Source organism: Diadema antillarum, unplaced genomic scaffold (assembly GCF_040938485.1).
Source record: "Diadema antillarum isolate AM-2024a unplaced genomic scaffold, OU_Dant_1.0 scf00000108, whole genome shotgun sequence".
Taxonomy (NCBI): Eukaryota; Metazoa; Echinodermata; class Echinoidea; order Diadematoida; family Diadematidae; genus Diadema; species Diadema antillarum.
This window is the reverse complement of record NW_027270997.1, coordinates 2,004,724-2,021,055: the sequence shown is the minus strand read 5'-3', so window position 1 is coordinate 2,021,055 and position 16,332 is coordinate 2,004,724. Positions and strand designations below refer to the sequence as shown.

Sequence of the window (16,332 nt, the reverse complement as noted above, 5' to 3'; positions counted from 1 at the left end):
ATTAATTGTCTGTGAACAATATAACTTACAGAAGTTGAGAACAAATTTTGATGAAATTTCAGTAGAGGGTTAGTGTGTGAAAAGGAACCGATAATTGGTTTTTATAATTATTTTGATCATGAAACAAATCCCAGGATATTTTTAAAGGATGCAACCACACTTTTTTGCATAGGTGTCCCTATCTATAGTCTTAACATGACTTTATGTGCTTTCCAAATATTTCCTGTCTATTGGTCAAATGTATTGGAGTATGTGGTTTCGAAAAGAGGACTAAGAGCATCTATTAATCAGAACCATTATGTGCGCAGCCCCATCTGTTATAGAAATGGCATAGGATTGGTGTGCAGTCAGCTGGCAGTGACAATATCATTTTTGTGCTTGGTAAATGTAAAGGTGAGTTTTAAAAAAAAGATAACTGATTTTGTTGGGTGCACAATTGGATCTTTGCACTGTGCATTAGAGAAATAAAAACCAAAATTCTGTGGCTGTCTATACATTGCACCATTGCAAGCATAATTCCACAGATACACAATCGCTGTCGAATTAGTGTTTTATGTTTATCAAACTCTAAAGTATGGACACATTATCAAAACATTCCCATCCATATTAGAGCCTCTTTTGTCTTATTTTTCTGATACTGAATAAAATATCAGGTCCCATGTGTGCAGATCCTGATATTCAAGTTATTTTCAAGCTGCTGGTTCTCGTCCGCACATTCGACACTCTCTGTAACACTAGTCATAGTTTCCACCCAGTTAATGTGCCTCACATTCATTATTTGAATTGATTTCCCCCTCATTCAGGGGACAGCTAGCCCCATTCCAGTTCTGAACTACATTATGTAGCTCTACAAAGCTGTCAGTGGCTTATTGTCATTAGGGAAATATCTAGAGATCAAGCTGTTATAAGCACACCCTTCTCTCACACCGGAGAGCTTCCGCCAGTGTAATTTTCCACATTATACGTGTTCGTGCCCCCCAGAATGTGCAACATTTCACTTCACTTTATTGCCTCTGAATGTTCACTGAGTATCATACATCAGGGGAATGACTGAGCCTCTTAGCAGGTCTTTTTATAAACAATTGATGTCTGTGTGTGTGGCTTGCATTTTCACGATGATGTCGTGGAAGTGGGCGGGGCTTATTTGCAGCGTGCAGGGAATTCACCCCACCTACTTCTTCTCATGCTACTTAAAGGACAAGTTCACCTTCATACATGTGGATTGAGTAAAGGCAACAATGTTACTAGAACACATCAGTGAAAGTTTGGGGAAAATCCGACAATCCGTTCAAAAGTTAGGAATTTTTAAAATATCTGTGCAATCACTGCTGGAGGAGAAGACTACTACAGTGTATGATGTCACTTGCGTACAACCATATAAGGAAAATAAAAAGAGAATTTCACAAAACTTGACTTTTTGAATAAAGTGCACATTTCCTCGACTTGTTACTGACTAATATGTTAGGGATAATGTTATTCCCCCTGACTTCTGAAAGAGAGAAGTCGAGTGTTCTTTTATTATGTGAGAAAAGTGAGAATATCTTCAATTTTCTGTATACCCTCTTTATATAGTTGTACTCATATGATATCACAAGCTATGATTAGTCTTCTCATCCAGCCGTGACTGAACAGAAACTTCAAAAATTCATAGCTTTTGAACGGATTGTCCGATTTTCCTCAAACTCTGATTGATGTGTTCTATTGCGGCATTCACTCAACCAACATGTCTATGAAGGTGAACTTGTCCTTTAAGCTGGCACTGTTGTGCAGGAGTTGACAACGGAAAAAAAAAAAAAAACAGAAAAGGCTTTTCCAAAGTCTCTCCTGAGCAAGAGAGAGATTGTACACGTAATGAAGTTTTGCCGCTGGTCGTCAGCTTACAATGTAGATAGTGGAGTCTGAAAGCTTTCTGTCAAAACATTGTTATTGGATGCACAGATACTCAAAAGTATCTGGATCTTATAGAATCCCTAGTTTGCCAGTGAAAAGAAAAACATCTATTAAAGTAACATCTATATATGTAACATGAATGTGTAAAGTAAATACACTGTACTTCCCTAGTGCACAAACTTTTAGAAGAATCATCAGTCAATTAAGTCATCAGCTCAAAATATAGATTGCAAAGTTTGAAAGCTGTCCTATCAAAACATTGTTCGTGGATGCACAAATACTGAAAGTGCCTCGATCTCGTAGAATCCCTGATCCCTGATCTATTGGAAAGAAAAACATGTTACATCATGGAGCATGTACATGTAAAATAAACACTTGTTCACCAGCTTACAATAGCATGACATTTCTCATAGAATAATATCTCCTGCCATTCCTTGCAATAAAGATAGTCTTTGCTATGTGGAGACTGAATGTTTTGGACTGAATCTATGGCAAGGAAATGGTGTGAAATCAGAGATGTTAAAACTGCTTTTGTGAGCTGGTGTGCCTGACAGTGGTAAGATGCATGCATGCATGCTATAGATATAGTGGATGTGTTTTCAGTGCACTTTACTGCTGGCTGAAGATTACCATGAAACGCAAGAAAGATACGTGATGTATCCATCGTGGGTGAAGCTTTGGGGGCCGTGAAGAAGAGCAAATGGAAAACTGAATAATCTGGCATGTTTGATTTGTATTTTGATCCAAAGATCCCCTCATATTTGAAATGAAGGCGTATATTATATTTGCATCAACAAAAGTCATCCAGCCAGGGGATATACCACAGATTTGAAGAGGATCTTTAGAAGGGGCCTTTAATCCCTGTTGTACTTATCACCCAATCTGCATGTCTGGTGGTGTGCTTTACCTTGTTGATAAAGTGCAGATGTCCTAAAGGAAACTGTCAATAAGTTTGTTCACACTGAGCTGGGTTGATGTCAAGTTAACTTTAATAGAGTGAGCCATTTTGATGTTCTAGATTATAAAGCCCAAAGGAAGTTAACCCTTTGCATGCTGTGAGTGCTGACTGGCACAGACACCCCATAGCATTGTACACAGTATCTAAAGTCCCTGGCACAGATAGAGGTAATGACTATGTGAACACTCTTGAAGGTATCTACTTTTGAATTATTGTTAGCATTTTTAGCCACAAGATGTTTTACATGCTTCATCAGACTGTATAGGCCTAGGACACATATTTTGTGAGTTTTCTATGTTTTTTTTTCTATTTCACAAGCCAGATGCTAATTGCAAATTTAATAACACATAGAAATATGAACTCTGATCTCAACATGAATATGACATACATGCGTAACATTTCTCCATCCATTACTGTACTCCAATACTGTAAAAGTGGAAATTTTCGCGGTGTTGAAGTTTTCCCGCATTTCGCGCAACCAGAAGCTAGCACAAAAATAAAAGCACTTGAATGTTTTTGCTTGCCATATGTTCCAGTAATTGCTGTCTTGATTCCGCGGAATTAAAAACATGCGCAACCTATCTTACACAGCCGAGCATGAAAAATTAGTGGCGCGAAATATCCACTTTTTTAGTATCACAAATTCAACCACACATAAAATTGTCAGGAAGACCTGATGCGTAAATAGACTGTCTCACTAAATATATGACATAAATATATGACATCTAAGAGCCTACCACCCCCCCCCCCCCCCCTTGGAGCATTCTCATTAGGTTTTTATGTTTCTAATTGTTTCATGTTGGATTCTTGTTTGTCTTTTATCATTATTTTAGAAAAGTGGGGCTGCCCACTTCTTAATTGGATCAACCTTGTGTAGTCAGTTGATGTTGCTATGGTAACCCATTAAGGCTGCTAAGTTGTCACATAAAATTGCCCCTGGATGTTGCCTGAGCGTAAAGCTTACAGACAAGATGTCACCCTAGATAATAATGATTAATGGACGGAGAGAGGAGAAACGTCTTTTCTACGACACTAATATAAACTAGATATCTAGATAATCCGTAGAGAATATTAATACTCTTATAAATGTTAATATGATATATCTGTCAAAATATGATGATTTCCCATATATCAGATAACTCTCAGAAAGCCCAAGATATCTAAAATCATTTCTATGTGTAATAATGATCTGGCATTTTTTCTGCCTTATGTTGCTTATAATGTTGATTGTGACAAACAAAGTTTGATGAATAAAACTCATGAAGGGATGGGCTAACAAGTTGATGAATTGTCTGAAAGAAATAAAAATTGAGTTTAGCCTGAAGTTGAGACATTTTTTTTTTTGCAGTGAATTAGGAAAATTAGGGAAATTTAAATTCTGAAATTACATCAAGAAGATTTCCTGCATTGTAGTCTGCCCTGCCTTACAAATTCTTTCTCTTCATTGGATTGATTCTCTCTGTCCCTGCGTTGGATTCGTCCCCTAACAGCAGCGAGATTGATGAGTCTAATGTGAAGGATTATGAGACAAAGTCTCGCCGCGACCACCCGGGCAACTTTGCCACCTTACATCACAACCCCAGCCCCATTTCTCCAATGTCTATACATCCCCCCCCCCCCCCCCCCCCCCCCCGCCTCTATACTCCATGCACCCAGCTCATTGATTACCCCACCCAACCCCTTAGCCTGCTCCCATCCCTGCGCCCACTCCCACCCTCTCCGTCCATGTCACCCCAGGATATCTCCGAACACATGCTCACATCATAAGCAGAGTTCATCGGTGGCGAGTGGACGGAGCGAGATGAGCCTATTTGCAGCGGTAGATCGAGGGTAGTTTGGAGGGTACCAGCGAAATCAGCAAGAAGGAGAGAGAGAGGGGAAGAGTGTCCCTGGATGAGAAGCATCCATATGTGCTCCAGACCTGATCCGTGTGAGGACGTGTGTATTGATTATACTCCTTTTGTGAGTACGAGATTTGTTGTCTCGCTTAGGTTGCCTGCCTGGTACGGCGATCGGATCAAGGAATCAAGTTTAGGATTGCATTTTGAATGGATCACAAATCATTGCGCTGAGTCTTCTTTTGCGCCAGTTCCAATGCGTGTGTGCTCTGAGATTCCAGTAGGATCCAATAAGCAGTGATCGTAACCATCTTTATACAATCGCATTTTGCTTTCCTTGCAAGTGGGTTTCGCTTCTTCGGAGTTGGAGTACAACGGAAGTGAATTATATTGCTTTCGTGGTAGGCTCTGTTGTTGGGAGATTTCACCAGGCTCATTTCTCAGTTACCGGTATTTTGGAAAGAACCGACATATCTGTATCATGTCTATGGAGCGCCATTCGCATTATTTCTGAGTCTGATTCCTTGTTTGCGTTTGCAGTTTATCAAGTTTGAAGGAATTATACAACAATTATTTTGAGGCTTCGGAAGTGTATATATTTGCCACGATTCTAAACTCTGAAAGGATGGTTTTGCAGGATGATCACTGGTGACTTACTTTCACATGACATATTTTATTGAGGGAAGCGTGTTTATAGAGCTTACAAAAGTTTTTTTTTTTTTGATTGAAAGTTATTGTGATCTCATATACATGTACCAGTAAAATGGAATCATAGTTGCATTTATGTGACTGGTCCTTACTTATGTTGTTGTTGTATTTTCCTTTCTTTCTTTCTTTGTTCTTTTTTTTTCTCCTGTATTGTCAGAGCTCTGTGATGTGTTACAGCGGAAATCTGTATGTTGCAGGTACATGTATTGTACATTATCATGTCTGCAGGCAGTGTAACTAAAGCCGACAATCAACCTTGTACTGCCATGACTGTGCCTCAACAGTTGTAACCAAATCCTCTTTATAGGTATATATACATTCTAAATTGTTATTGTCATTCATTGTCAACAAATACTCTTTGTCATTGTTCCTTGAGATGTGTTGGAATTATGTGGGAGACAAAAGCCTTCTGGAAGTTGCTTTCAATTTAGTCCACTTTCTTTATTTCCATTAACAAAAGGAGATACATGGTAGAAAGTATACAAGCAAAAAAAGGGAAGAAGTACATGTATACACACACTGTAAAGAATAATATCAACTTTAAATGCAGATGAATGTATAATAGTATAGAACAAACAATGCATACTTTGCAGGAATTACATTAAAAAGTAAATTATGGGCTGGAAAAGACTGATCCACTTGAAAGCACAGCTTGTAGACATGGATCCCTCAGTTAACAAATAGATAATATCCAAAATGTGTCTTGTTTTCTAAAGTGGCTTGTAATTGTAAAGTGTAAAGGGGCTAGAGGCTTTAATTGTGACATGAAAGCTCACTGCATATAGATTTTCTCTCTTTTCCACATAATATTATGCAAAAAAAAAAAAAACAGAAAGAAAATGATGCACGGAAAAAAAAAACAATGTTATTCTAGGTCAAACCTGAAAGCATGCATTAGGTAAAGCTCCTTCCAATCTTGTGCAACAAATACTCCTAGATTTCAGTTCTCTTTTTCCCTCATGTTTATCAGAAACAAACCCTGAAAGGGGATTAATTGTGCTAATGTGACATTTTCATGTCGAATCAAGATGATGCTTGGAATTAGTCTTGTTCTTAACTTTAATGCCGTGGAATCCTCTGTGCATTCTGTGTGAATATCAATTAATTTCTGTAGAAACTGATGAATTAATGCATGGAATAACTGTCACACAGTTTGAATTCATTAATAATTTTATATACATTCAAGGAAAACACATAAAACAGGGGAAAACAACAGCAACATGTACAGTTTATTTACAATTAAAATAGCATGGATAACTGTTATTTCATATTAGACTGGTAGGATTTCACTTGATACTCAAAACAGTTTAATAAGATATTGAAAGGCACCTGATAATGGAAATATTCACCTACCAGTTCTTCTCTCCACGCTCTTTCTTATGAATCTTGCTTGACCTCATGCATAGGATATCACCTTTCTTGTGGTAAAGAAATAAAGTCAAACATTTGTTATACTCTGACAAATATCTAGGGAGATTCCACAGTGCTCTACTTCTTGTATTCATAAGCTAGGTCTTCTATTTTGTACCTTTATCCCATGATAAATACTTGATACTGTGATTGAGAATACTTATCTGTTATCACAAAGAAAAACGAACAGTATGTTGCCCACTTTATTTCAGCTCAGAATAAAAAAAAAAGAGCAGATTAAGGAAATTGCTTCAGCCCAGTTACTAAATTTATCCAACTCGCAAGTGTGCTATGTAGGCAGGTACCAAGGACAGTAGGACAGTTGCTTGCCAGGCAGGTTGATTTGATTGGGGGGGGGGGGGGGGGGGGGGGGTATGCTGACAAGTGTCAGCATACCTCCCCCCCCCCCCCCCTTCTTTAAAAGATTAGCATTTTACATGACCCTATGGGGACTCACTGCATGAAAGATGAGGAATCGTATCGCACCTGTTAAAGATATTATATTTTTGTCAAATTCCTTCCTGATTGCAGAAAAAAAGGCATTGAAAACTGCTTTAAATCTTATAACAGTGAGTCATAAAGGGCCTGAGCTTTCTTTCGATCTTAGCAGAATCTTCGACAGAGGCAAAATGACAACATTGTTTAGTTACAAAGACTGTAGGTTTTCAGTTGCTGCCAGTGTTTTATTTCTAAATATATGGCCTTTCTTCTAAAATGAAGAAAAAAAGGAGAAGAAGTTTGAGCCAGAGGCAAGTTCAAAGTGTGTCTGACATACGTCACTGAGGGTTTTCCTCACATCAAAATCACCGGAGCATGAAGTATAAATGTCAGTAACAGGCAGAGATTACAAAGCGGCATGCGAGATGAATAGCTCATCACTTGGTCAGTGAGCTAGAAACGGTCATGAATTGAATCTTACATCCAGTACGACAGCCTACTGAGCCTCCATGTCTTGTAATATTTTTTTCCCCATATCTAATAGATTGAGTGCAGTGGCATTCATATTCTCACGACCTTGATATTCCAGCATCAGCGTTGCTATGGCGAACGATGCATCATCCGACAGTTGTTTGCCTTCTATTCTTGCCCTCCCGAAGCCACGTGTACACATCCATCGCATGAAGTCAGGGGTGATATTTGGATCGCATATTTAGCGACACACAGTGCTCGGTGATGCAAATCCCTTTTTGCTTTTACCTTCTCCTGGCAAATCTTCCCGAGAGTCTATAAAAGTGTCAAAAATGCCAGGAACTTAGATTGCAATTTCTAGTCAGCCTTTTTATACTGCAAAGTTGCATTAGCTTCATATTTGACTAGAGATTTTGTTATGTTCTTTTGTTTCATTCCATTTTCTTTGTTTGTTCTGTTATCTTTTCCGTATGTTAACTTCTCTCATGCTGTGCCTTTTATACGTATTCAAAGACAGTGACTGTCTTGCACTTACAAGCATTCCCAAAAGGCTGTTTAAAAGTGCCATTTTGGTTATATGTCTGACATTACCAAGAAACCAAATTTTGAATTTTATAAGGTTAGAAAAAAGGGACAAACATGAAACATAAAATGTCAGTGAAATTGTGTAGGCCTACTTTATCATCAGATTTTTAAAAGTTTTATTCTAGCACACTTGGTCTGAATGAAAAACAAAGAAACTCAAATTGAACTCAAGTTTTGATGATTCTGTTTGAAAACAAAAATATATACACTTATTAGTCATGAAAGAGAACAAGTCATTGTTAACCTATGGTGAACATGACCTGAATTTGCTATAACACACACTTCCCATAGACACTTGCCCAAGTGTAAAAACTCAGGGCTAGTCTTCTGTGGGTTAAGGCCTGTATTGTGTCCTGATTGGCAACCAGCCTGTCTGTCATTGTGGTTCAGGCATCTGTCAGCAGAGATCACCTAATTTTGTTGGGTATTGTCATCTTACCCTGCTTTCCATAATAGAAGTATTGCTTCCGAGGCTTTCTTTTTCTGTGTCTGATTTTTTTCATTATTTGCAACCAATCAGCCATTACCTGACACATTACAGCCTAAACTTGTGGCTTTTTTTTGTTTTTTGTTTGTTTTGTTTGGTTGTCTTTTTTTTTTGGTTGTTTTTTTTTTTTTAATGAGTATCCTTGTAGTGGAGGATGAATTGAGGGCTGATTAAAAAAAAAAGAAAAAATCTTGACCAGTCTATTGCAGCTAGCTAATGTGTAATAATTGGTGCAGGGGTTCAACTTCAATTTGGGGTGTGGCATTTGTGTCTTAGCCACGTATCATCTCAGTACTGATGGCTGAAAACGTGCCACCATGTTAACCTTGTCATTGCCTTTAGTAAGGTGTTTGTACACAATGTCATTGGTGCCATAAAATTGTCGTTATAAGATGGTTATGGCAAGAGTTCGGAAACTTTTGAATGTCAATCAAGCCTTCCGAATTCCCACAAAACTTTAGCTCACGAGATAATGACGGAAGAGTTAAATGCATCATCAGTTAAAGCAGATTCAGCCATGTTTGAAAATTGAGGTAAAGGGTTTCTTCTTCTTTTCTTCTTCTTCTTCTTCTTCTTTTTCTGCTTCTGCTTCTGTTCTGTTTTTTCAAGAGTTGTTTTGGGTATATCTCTTGAATTGCACTATAAAAGGCATCCTAGCTGATTGGTAATATGTGTCAATAGTAGTATGAAAAGGTAGATATGTGTTTGAAGGTTCATGAAATAGTGTAAATTAATTTAGGGCTCATGCTGCTGTTAGATATCATAAAGTAGATAGACTAATAGAACACTGATACTGTTTTTATGGTGCACCAGAGCTGCAAAACAGGCCTTGTTTGCGGCTTTCCTTTTCCCATCTTTATCCTTTTCCACCGATTCGCATTTGCATTCGAGGATGAAAGCTCCTAACCACCTCTAAAATGGTCTAATGGGAAGTGGTGGTCGGATTCAAGAGCTCCCCGTGTCATAATACATTGTCTGGAGCACTTAAAAGGCACTGCCTGCTTACCGCTGAAGCTGTTTGGCAATTTAGATTGAGCGATTCGAAAGCCGCATGGTCAAAGTGTAGATGCAATCTGACATATATCTTTATGCCACAATGAAGAGGTAAACACCAGGCGGTAGATAAGAGCTTTATTTTGAATCTCTGTGAAAAGAGGGACATAGATTTGCAAGTGGGGTATTTGTTGCAATCAAATAACAACTCAATAATATCATCATTTAAGTCTTTGCTCACACCAGTTACTCACAGACTTTACAGTGATATCCTAAACTTAAAACTTCTGCAGCTAAGATTTCTGTTTTTGTAAGCTTGGTGGTACCAAAAACTCTGTTTCTATTGCTAATGGAGCTGCAACATGTTTCATTTAATATTCTGCTGATTCTATTATCTCTCTCTGATGAATTTACATTCTTCATCAGTGAATGCTGCAGTGTCTCTTTCTGTGGGTGCTGTTCATTATTCCGAAGGTTCGTTAATCCGAAACACACAACTTCCCTACACTTAGAGGTTCGTTAATCCGAAAATGAAAAAGGGTTCGTTAATCTGAACATTTGTGGCGTTATTCCGAAGATTCGTTATTCCGAAGATTTGTTAATCCAAAAATGAAATTCGGAAAAACGAACCTTCGGAATAACGAATCTTCGGACTGAAGAGCCTTCGGAACAACAAACCTTCGAAATAACGAGCTGTAACCCTTTCTGTGTGTGTGTGTGGGGGGGGGGGAGGGAATCCAAAAAATAGAGGTTCTATTCTGGTATAGCTATCATTCAAATGATGAAATCATGTCTTTTAAAGGGATGGTATAGTTTTGGTTGAGACGGGGAATTTAATATAATTAGAAACCTTGAAATCTTCCTACGAGTTGTTTTTATACGCAATGTCGGGCAATTTGTCAATCAGTTGCAATTAGAAACCACTTATGAAATATTAAAGAGCATACAACTCTAAGAGGAATTCAGATTTTATTAGATAAAAATTTGTTTTAAAATCGCTGAGATATCACAAAAAACAATGTAAAACAAAGTGGTCCTAATAAAAGGTGGGTTATAACCACACAAACCTAGATCATTTAATGCCTGATAATATTGCTTGTTTTTACCTACTAAGCATGCATGCCTGAGCTGTGGCCCATGAGTCTTCCTTATCTCAGAGGTCCCCTTTATAGAATAATGATGTCAAAAATCCTTCCTTCCAAGTAAAAATAAAATATGGCCACACCCAGAAATGAGACAGGAATTTGCACGGCATATGCAGGAGTTTGTACGTGGTAATGTATTATAATGAGGATGAGCTGAAACTTGGTACCCTGCTCATGAGATGGCCCCTGGGAGGTCTGTTCAAATCATCTTTCACCATTAAAGACAAGCGCACCCTTTCTTGCGAGGACACGCCTTTAAATTTGCACCAATCTGACAACATTAATCTCCCAACATGGAGTGCAAATTTAACCCACTGTGACACTTTGATGAGTCGGGGGCTGATAAAGTGTTTGTTGAGCAGGATCACTTGCACCTATTCAGGCTCGTTATAAAACCGCCGAGCTGTGCACCAGTGGGTAAAATAGGAGGGGGAGGGACACCTTCTGGTACCCCTTGAAGGAGTAACACAGAACAGAAAGGGGGAGAAGATGGAAGTATACTGGTAGGCTGACCTGCTCAGTCAGTAAAGGATGAACATCCAGGAGGATTTGAAGAGTTTGTTTGCAAAAACCGATGAGTCCATATTTGGGCCATTCTCAGATTAAGTGTTCAATTCCCCGTGAGTAAAACCGAAAAATCAACCACAAAGTAATACATTCAAAGATGTGTTTTCGGTAACTTCAAAACCGGTCAAATACGAAACAAAAAGTGGAACATTCTAAATGATGGCCATTCATTGAGTAAAAATGAATTGAAATAGAGCATCATATATGATTTTTGATCACTAATCAGATACGTTACCGCAAATGTACATGTTGCAATGGACTCCTAACTTTAAATTAAATTTATTGTTTTGATCCAATTTCTGTTCAGGAAAAGACATCTGTCCCCCTAAAGATATTGGGGTTTTTCAAGAGGTAAAGATGTTGTCATCCCTCGCTAATTGGTAGAAATTATTTCTGTGTGGTAGGTTAAAATATGTTTTTTGCTGAAAAGAAATATAACCTTAAGATTCACTTTGTGTTTTTAGCAAATTTCGCTTACAAATAAAGTTTCGAATCCCACAAATCATGCAAAGTGAACGATCCGATCTGGAATTTCCACAGGAAACAAATATGAATTGCTTTCCTGGGGAAATAACTATTGAAAAACATCGAATCACCTTTGGTAACGTATCTGGTAAAATATAAGTAATAAATTTAGCTGTGTATGAATTAATAAATATCACCTGTTTAATTATTTACCTCATGAATTGATGTAAAAATGAATGATGTAAGCCCAAATTAACCATTTTAAACATTGTACGTAATATTTAAACGATGAAATGTAGTGGAAAAGAGCCCTAAATGTGAAAGCTGAGTTCTTCATTCACAGAATATTCTCATCTTACGTCTGATTGTATTTATCCATCTGACTATAAATATTCAATAAGTTTTGATGGATAACGCAAACAAGGTTTTAAAAATATATTTTTGCAGGCACTTAGAAGGAAGTAGGTACAGTTTTTATGAACTCGATATGCTAAACAGTTGTTTGACCTATGGTAACGTATTTGGCTCATCCCTTTTAATGAAAATGAATAAATAATTGTTCAACTTATTAATGAATTTTGAGTAGTTCTTCATATGTTGAAAAACACTAGAATAAATATGCAACAGAACACTGAAACTTTTCTCGGAAGCGTTTCATAAACTACTTTTTACTCTTTCAAAGTTTGGTAACGTATCTGGCGTACCGTAAATGAATCTATCGGTGAAGTTACAGAGCAATTTCTACGGAATATTCTTCATTTGAACATAACTTTAATTTTTTATGGAAGCGTCATTCTATGCAGAATTGTTTTATGAACACTTTGTTTTACATAACATTATTTGCCACCGTGGGTGCCCTAAATTATACGTAACGTATCTGCTAAATCTGAAAAGCAAAAAACTGATATGCTCAATCTTAGCTTCCTCTTGTAAAATAAACGTTCAAAGTTGTTGCATAGAATATGAAAGTGGCTGGGTTTTATAGAATTGAACTTTGGAGTTTATGAGCACACAACGATTTGTTTGTAAAAACATTTACAATTTCTTTTCAGCATTTTGATTATGTGGTAACGTATCTGTCGGAAAACTTGGCATTAAGTTGTGAGACACTGACGCAGAAAGAAAAATCATGTGGAAGTGTTGCTCTTTTTCACCTCTCTGTCCTTTTGGTGTTTAGAATACAATCCTGAAGTCCAACAAAACGAAGCATGTAATGTGTAGGGATGAATTTTGACCAGATTTGATCCCCAGAAAGCACAAGACCAATGAGCAAAATTCGGTCACGTATCTGGGGTAACGTATCTGTGGTAACGTATATGGTCGATCATATTATTGTGAGAGCGATATCTACCAAATATTTCTCACTTGTACTAAACTTTACTGTTGAATCGATGCGTCACTCCGAGGAGTAATGTATAATATACAATTTGTCTGACATTGCAATGTCTGTCGCAGTGGGTGGCGTGAAAAGTATGTAACGTATCTGTCCAAATAAAAGTGTAGAAAACCGATATTTCAAACATTGTACCGTATTCTTAATAAAGAGCTGTTGCACAAAAAATCTAAGTACTTGCAATGTATGAAGTATATCCTCAGGGTTTCATATACACAAGGTCATTGCATAGTCTTGTTATTTTCGCAATGCTGTAACTCTAAAGAAACTGGTAACGTATCTGGCGGTGAACTTGGCGACAGGTTTCAAAAGGCTATAAAAAAGGAGTCAATAAAAACTTTTGAACTTTTTGAGTATTGTGATTAGCACATATGATATGCTCATCGTCCATGAAAAGTATATTTGGAAAGTGTGTTTGTGGACGGAGAGGAGCAAAAAAACATAATTCTGAAATAGCCGGCGACACTGCGTTTTGGGGGTCTTAACGAAGTTTAACAGCAAAATTTTATACAAAAAGGCAGACAACCGCATTTGATCGTGTTTATTTTTAACAAATAAAGTCCTCGTGATATATTATAAACATTTAAATAGTATCTAATAGGTTTCAGGGAACCGCAAACTGTCATGGAATGTCGGCGACACCAAAATTCCGTATTTGAACGCTTTTACTGAGAATGGGCCATTTGTCAAATGGAGATATTTGTGATTAAAGGTCAAGAAAAATAAAGAGAATAATAAGAAAATTTTTGCTTCTTTTGACCATAACTTCAAAAATATACCTTTATTTGTAGTAACCAATATATCATTCAAAAGGTATTATTTTGTACTTCATGACAGAGACCGTACTTCAAAATCTTCGAAAATGGACTTACTGGTTTTTGCAAACAAACTCTTCATTTGGTTGAAACATCAGACAGACATGTTTACATGTAATCTTGTGTCACAAAACTCCACACAAAAAAACAACGAAGTCATGCAAGTTGAATTTGCAGTGGACCTGAAAATAATTATGCCTTCTTGGGTCAACCCATCTCATTTTCAGATTTGGATTTTGTCTCTTTCTAATAAGTTACCATTTTCAATTTCCTGTCGAAGTGTAAAGTTTGAAAGCATGAAAGTTGATGTCTTCAAAGTATTTTGCAGACCCCTTTCTTCTGCATGTTTCCAGGTGTTTTCCTCAAATTCCCATCCATGAATAAGAAAAAAAAAAGGAGACATTGCGATCTTAAGGATATATCCATAGTACCCTTCTTGTAATTAAAGTTCTTTAAGCATGTGATTAAGGTTCTTTACGCTTCCAAAATCCAGGATTGCGTGAGAAATGTTGAAATTGAAAACCTTTACAAGGGTTCACCGTTACACCCCAGCCACCGCTGCCTCCTCTGCCTGTCAACACTTAACGCTGTGTTCTGATCTACCATGTCTCGAATTGCTTAACCTGATTACTAGAGATCAAATCTTCTGCAGAGGCAATGGCAAGAAATGCAACCCACATAATTCCCATTCCTATTCCGCTTTTTTTGTGTGTGTTCCCTGGGGGAAACATCAATAGTCCCAGCCCTATATAAATAGCGTGTGTGCTGGAACTGGTATTCTTTATTTCTGACCTTCTTCCTGCCATCCCAACCCCCTTCCCTTCTCCTCTCATCTTGACCATTGTATTTCTTCTTTCTTTTTTTTCTTGCTCCACCTCTCCGTTCCCTATTCTCTGTGACTTTTTTCTTCTCCCGAGACTAAATCGATTTTTCCGCCGGCTTTCTTCCGGCCTAAAGGTCAAGTGCAATGTATTGTGCTGCCCCCTTGTGTCAGATCAAATAAATTCCGACCAAACCACAATTGAAATCTTGTTAAGATATGAACATCTACAATGCATCAACGCCTTATCAGATATCCCTCTGTTCTGTCTTGCCTTTTCGTGGCTGTTTTGGGTTTTCTGAGGGATGTGCAAGGAACAATCCAACATGAAAGGTTGAATTTTGAATATATGTCTTTCTTTACTAATCTTATTGTGACTGAACATCAACGTCCAGAAATAAAGAGACAGATTTGTTTGGTTTGACTCTAACAAAACAGCAAAAACAAAAATCTGCAGATTATCAAATCAAAGTTGTCTTCCTTCAACAATCACAATGGGGTCCAAGTGGATACTGCTAATGAAATTGTTAGAATATCTTACTTTTGTACAAGTCAAAATTTAGTTTGTGTGACCTTGGAAGCCATTTCACTGATAAAAACTTGCATGCTTACATATGAGGGGGTGGCTCTGTTTGAAGTCACAGTCGAGGTGTCACTATGGTTTCATTGTTCAAACAAGTTGTTTGAGGCTATCTTTAAACATTGCATTCTAACACGGGAGTCTTATCCTTCTGCTTTCCCTCTCTTTCTCTGCCTCAATCCTCCTTTTTATCTCTCTCTCTTTTTCTCTCTCTCTCCTCTGTTTGCTCGGTTGGTGCATAGCTAAGATTCGTAAGAGTCTTTCCTTGCTTTCACACGTAGCACGAGTGCTTAATTTGAAACACGATTGTAATGATGCATCAGTAGAATCATGTTTCGAATTAATCATTCGTACAATGTGAGTGCAAGCGGAATTCGCGGAGGGTGATTTGAATTGTAATTCCAAATGTGTTTCAAATGACGGTCCTGAGGTGTTTTCCAATCACGTTTCGCCAGAATTTAGGAGCGAAACAGTCGTGTGAATGTGATTGACCTCCAATCATGTTCTGGGGGCAGACCTTACAATGACCTTTCAACCACTTTTGCAGAAGGACCGCACTCCTCAAATGCTTGCACTGCAGTCAAAGCACACTCTACTTACGACTCAACAGTTATTGATGGGAACTTCAAAAGAAGCCAAACCTCCCTCCTTGCTCTGAAATGCAAAACCACAGAATCCGCAGAGCCTTCCTCGGTTGCGTGAACAAACGATGATTTGAATCATTAAATGCAATCGTGTTTGTAATTCAGCATTCAAATTAAGCACTCTC

At 37.7% G+C, this 16,332-nt stretch overlaps 1 protein-coding gene across 4 annotated transcripts in view; it reads left to right on the top strand.

The window, feature by feature from the left end:
* Positions 1–16,332, top strand: part of LOC139719286 (tumor protein p53-inducible protein 11-like) — a 137,191-nt gene that overhangs the window by 92,424 nt on the left and 28,435 nt on the right. The window contains exon 1 of one of the 4 annotated variants that reach the window (XM_071630708.1): positions 4,781–4,810. The exons of the other annotated variants lie outside the window; for them this stretch is intronic. The gene's annotated coding sequence lies outside the window, so the exon portion shown is untranslated. Of the gene's footprint in view, positions 1–4,780; positions 4,811–16,332 lie in introns of those variants that run through there. 4 annotated transcript variants of the gene reach the window in all.